The sequence below is a fragment of the Atta colombica genome, unplaced genomic scaffold, assembly GCF_001594045.1.
Source record: "Atta colombica isolate Treedump-2 unplaced genomic scaffold, Acol1.0 scaffold134, whole genome shotgun sequence".
Classification (NCBI taxonomy): Eukaryota; Metazoa; Arthropoda; class Insecta; order Hymenoptera; family Formicidae; genus Atta; species Atta colombica.
The window spans coordinates 1,484,978-1,491,025 of record NW_017259222.1 but is presented as its reverse complement, the minus strand read 5'-3'; positions in this window follow the sequence as shown (position 1 = coordinate 1,491,025).

The following is a 6,048-nucleotide window of genomic DNA, read 5'->3' as shown; positions in this document are numbered from 1 at the left end:
AAATATATTAACAAAATTAATTATATTATATATATAAAAATTAAAAACTTAAAAAAATAATTTGAAGAAAATTTATTCTTTATTCTTTTCTTTCAAAGTTACAGGTAAACTTTTTTATTCTTTTGTAACTAATTCTATTTTAAAATGAGGGTTTAGAAAATGGAAAATTTATGCAGAAAGTTTTATTTTCAAACAAATGACTTTTTCTTGATAAAGCTAAATAAATTCTGCGCTTTTACGTCCAAGACTTGAAAAAAAATTTTCTTTCGCAAATAAATAGAAAGTGACTATTTTGTATGAAAGATTCATCTCAGTCCTTTTCAGCGTTGTATAAAGGATTGATCAGCTTTTGCTCGTTATTCCTAGCGAGTCGTTTCGCTTGGTTACCCTCTCGAATCCTTTCGCGTTACCTCGCCCAACATAGTAGCGGTTCTGGTACGGCGATTGTGATTTCTTTCATTCATTAATCCGCACTCGCGGATAACTAATCTGCGTTATGTTGCTGACTGAACAATGAGTAGAGCCGTGGTCAGCTCTCAGACGGAAGATAGTGAAAGATAGTGGCGATGGCAATGGCGATAGATAAGGAGGAGAAAGAGGATACGAGGGATGTATAGTAGATACCAAGTAATAGGAAGTCAGTTCGTTTGAACAGATCCGTTTTTCGAACTCTAGTTTCTGATTTTTCTCCCTAACGTCGATTCTTTTTCGCTTTTTCACTCTTTGTAAAGTCTTCTCCTTTGTGTTTTTAGCCTTTACATTTCTTCTCTCTCTCTCTCTCTCTCTCTCTCTCTCTCTCTCTCTCTCTCTCTCAAAAGAGGCTTTATTATAATGTATGTACTTCCATTTTTGAGATCCTAAATGATATGATTCCTGGAGCAATTAAGAAAAAGTCAGATATCGTGAGAAATGAGAGCGAAAAACAAATACAGAAGATCGGAAATATTGAAATAAAATTCCGCAAAATGAAAAGTGCACAAAAGAGTATATTTTATGAAGGAGTGAAAATGTATACACTTTAATGTATGAAATAAAGCAGTATGAAAACTTGAACGACTTAAAAAAGTATTAAAAGAATGTATAATATTTGATGTTGTACTTAGATTTAAATTATGTAACAATTACAAAAACAATATATATCTTTTGGAACATAAATTCAATATACAAAAAATGAGATATTAGAGTCCTAATTATTGGATGCGATTTTTGTGATTGGGATTGAAACAATCTCAACAAATTTTTCAAATGTTTCTACTCTTACTATGATCATCTTCAATGAATATATTTCAAAAAGACGATATTTACATGGGCTGGTACATTCTCTTGTATATAGCCGAATAAATGTTATTCCTCTTTGTACATATAAAACTTACAAATATGTTTGACATAAGCGTCGTATTTCTGATTCAAACAATCTCGAAGACATTTTGACTCCATAGCAATTATGTGGACAATTGACTATTTGATAATGTCCATGTAATGCTAAATCTCCGAACGCCCGCGTGATATGTGCGCTCGCAAATTTCCTACGCTTGTTCCTGCGTCTGTATATAAATAATATATAATTTGTATTGTATTTTGAAATAGCTGAGAAAGTTAATAAAGATTCATTCACTTATTCTTTCTCCGTGACAACCGGGTATTAGGTGATATCGCGTGCAAGGTCAACCAGCGTCTGTCCGATGGAATCATTGTCAGTGATGACGTCATCGACGGCGACGACCCTTAAATTAAATAAGACATTTAGTTTTGTAATTGTAAACAGTTCGTAGAAATTATGAGGAAATTCTGATAGATATGCAAATTTTCGAAAAATCATAGGCCAATGTTCATAATCCGTTTCTTGTTTCAAGATTACCTATTTAAGTAATATATATATGTATATAGTAATATATATAGGTGTTTGCGTAATAGTAATATATATATAATAGGTGTTTGTATGTGTGAGATATCTATTTATATAAATTGTACAATGATATAGGTAGGAACTAATTTGTAATTGTAATGTTCATTCAATTCAATGTCGACTTTAATGCTGTTAATAGATGTAAGAAATAGACGCATTTTTCATTACATATATAACTACATATGTATATTATTCCTTTGCTTTTATTTGATCGTGACAGTAAAGAGCTATATTTTTGTAATGTATTTTGGTCTAAACGTACTAATTCGAGTCGTGATTTTTCGATTTGTTTTTTGTACAACATCTGGTATCAGAAGATTCCTGATATTTATATTATCTTGTATTATAGCCATTCGCGCGCGCGTCATTATATTGTATTCAATTGTATAGAAGAAACACGTACTTAATCTTAATACTTCCCTAACACGAGGAAACAAAATAATCGTGAATGAAAGGAAGTTTTTAATTTTTTATTGAGATTAAAATTCTCTTTTTTTTTATTATAAAAATACACGGCACGCAAATTTTTTGTCGTATTTTATTATTAACTTTGCGGTCCACGTATAAATATTACATGTAGAATATATATATACACGTACACATATTGCATTATCTGACTTACAAATTATAATACAAATCGATTTCGGTTTAGTTATGAAAAGTTTAAGTGTTAAGGAAAGCTCTAAATAAATTTGAGCTACTATTTTTAAGATAATAGTACAATATTTGATAAATAGTACAACATATATATACATTCACATTGCCGATTAATTTCTGTTTCCGCTGTACCAATGAGGCTTCGTAGAACTGTTTGCGTTACGCGAGTGGCCCTTGAATGTAATGTAACGTGTGCTATTTTAACATCTATTTTTTCCGCGCCGTGAATTGTATAACATTGCGGATCGAGACCTCGCGCAGAATAACGAAACATTCGTCGGTTAGATCATAGTGCGATATATATACTGATAATAAACCAATTTCATTTCTTGATATGAGCACGGTGCGTTGGAAAAAGGCGTTAATTTCTTATGCTAAGGCGCGTTTTATAGTTAAACTAGTATCCCTAGAAGTAAGAGAGAGTCTGACTCTAGATTTGTCTTATTTTTAATTTGTCTGATAAAAAATGGCATAATTAGACAATGACTAAATATATAAAAAAATTAAAAAAATAAATATGTGAAACCCCTTATATAGTTGTGTAACATATAAGTGCACATATAAGTGTATGTACATGTATGCCATTTTTAATCAAATTAGAAAATTAGCCGGATTTTTACTTCTAATCATAAGGAATGTACATCGAATATCTGATTATTTGCATACATTATCAATCACGACGAGTTGCTTATATTGCCTAACCCAATTAATATTTATTAAGTCATTTTCAATATTAACAAAATCGTAAATTGTCAATATATGTTATGGTCAATGTATAAAATCGATCTTTTTAAAAACCGAATGACTTCGCAACGGATAGTACAGTACTTCTCTATGCTACAAATTTTTCTTCTTCTGTTCGTTTTCTTAAGTTGAACAATCATTGCTTCTCCACTAACTGCATTGCTAATTGCATTTTTTTTTTGGACAAACTTATGTGTACTTTATATTTTCCTGTCATATTCTTCAAGTGATATTGATTTCATAAAACTCAGAATTCATATGCAATTAATTTTATAATTAATATAAAAGCAACTCATGGTGGTATCACGATTGGAATCGTTGTTAATTATTTATTATAATAAAATATTTATTGAATTATTTGCATGAATCGAATTATGAATAAGATGAGTACATCAAGTATGCTGCTGCTGGAGATCTTGCTCATTTTCGATTTTTCATCTTTACAATTTTCTACTTGTTATCGACGTAAAAATCTTTTCAATTTCTGCATCTCTGATTATGCTATTATATTTCATTTTTTTAGTATAAAAAATCAATGTAATAAAAAACGTAATTTTTAAAAATGTAAGTAATAAACAATGTAAAAAAATTTAGACTTTAACGAGATTAATCAATAATTAATAAATGTCATTAAAAGCCAACATTGGATGTTTTCGTGTACTTAATTTATTCTATACGATAGTAATTTTGATGTGTTTGGATTCACTATGTAGATTCACTATGTTAAAGAAGATAAAGCTATTAGCTTTAATTTTTTTTAGTACATATGAAAAATCAATGTAATAAGATGTGAATAAAAAAAATTCATTCATATCACTATATGTGTACTGTCTTTACTACTCATCCGTTTCATATACTTTGCTTTGACGCGCTAATAAAAAAAAATAAAAAAGGAAAAAACAAAAAAAAGATGTCGTATTTGTACTCTATTTATTCATTTCTTCTTTATGATTTTAACTCATAGACCTTTATATTCATTCGTATTCATAGACCTTTCTATTTAAAAGATGAAAAAAGCCTCCATGAAGAATTCCTCGATTCTCTAAGGCCTTCTTGTTTCATAAACGGATCTCAAATCTGCCTTCCTGAAGAAAGGAATATTTTAGGGATTTTAATAACCTAGGATAGCATATCATAATATATAGTATATGTATGCCTAATATCATGAATTACGAATAATAAAGGTTATAAAGGCATTGTTGATTAAATAAGGTTGTGATTAAGCATTTTGCAACAACAATGGACAAAAATAAAACTAATAGCGAATTTGATTGGACGCATTCATTACATACTGATGCACATTAAAACCGCCGTACATACACAAAATAATGTAAATATATGTTTATAAATAAACATAGAAATCGAATTGAATTGTGAAATACTTAATACATTTTTGTACTGTTAGATAAAATATGTATTTTATAATTCGAAATATTTGCATTTTATTTTTATACTCAAATTAAATTAGTGTACAACGGCTTTAATATGCATCAGTGCTTCCAATCGAATTCGCCATAATGCTTATTATACGAAGAAGGAGAAAATGCTTTTAGAGAAGTTTATTTCTGAAAAAAAAGCTATCAAAAATAATTATTGATGTGTCAGATTTAAATTAAAAAAAGCTATCGAAAGTAAAAAGACCGGTGTGACGAATTAAATTTGGAGATTTGCTTGGTTATGAAAGCTATATCTTTTCTTCAAAGAAACTTTGCTTGATTATAAAGGCTACATCTTTTCCTCAAGGAAACTAATCTCCCTTGAGAAAAAGAAGCTAATAAGGTTCCTTGTTTGATCAAGGAAAGTTTATGAAACATGAAATGAGGAACAAGGAATCCTCATTTCTCAAGGAAAGACTATGAATACGGATATAAATGTTTCATTTCTTTCTTATGAGATCTTAAATGTTAAATTTCATAAATACATATGTAAACGATTTTTAAAATCTGTAAAATTATTGTATTCTCTCCTCAGTAAAATTACTAAAATTAATAGTAAAATTAGTTAGTAAAATTATTCGTCACTGAAAAAATTAATTATTATCCACTCATAGGAAACACATATATGAATAATTGTGTACAAAGTTCCATGCCATACTTTCATAATCAACTTGTAAATATGTTTTATTTTCAAAATCGAGAAAGTTGCTTCTAACATTTACTATTAAGGAGTAGAATATGGAAAATATAGAATCATCATTGAGAGAACACGTGCGTGTCCTTCGAAAATGCATCGAACAACGAAAGGAAGTCATTATTGGGTTACGCTAAAAAGGCCGGAAATGTAACGCGTAGATTCATAATAACCGTGCTTTGCTTGTTCGTGTTATGAAATTCGTAATTTCGATGGAAAATGACACGTCGATGCGAACAGCAAGGGCACATTATTTCAAGCTCAATTCACATATTTCAATTTCCTTTATTTTGTTAGTATCGTTCGACATTACACATATAAGTACTTATTTCACATAAAGAAATTTATTTTATTGCTTCCTTATTTACATCATCTTTAATATATAGACATCTTTAATATAAAAAAATCCCGCAAAAAATAAGATAGATTTTTTAATTTAAGGATATCAGATGCATAGTCTCTGTAAAAAGTGATTGGAATTGAACATTAATGTTTTCCGTATAAAAATGAAAGTTTTATTAGGTGTGGGAAAAAGTTCGTGGGGTTTTTTTAATGTCATCTAATGGGAAAAATGCCATGAACTTTTTCCCATATTTAATATATATATATAT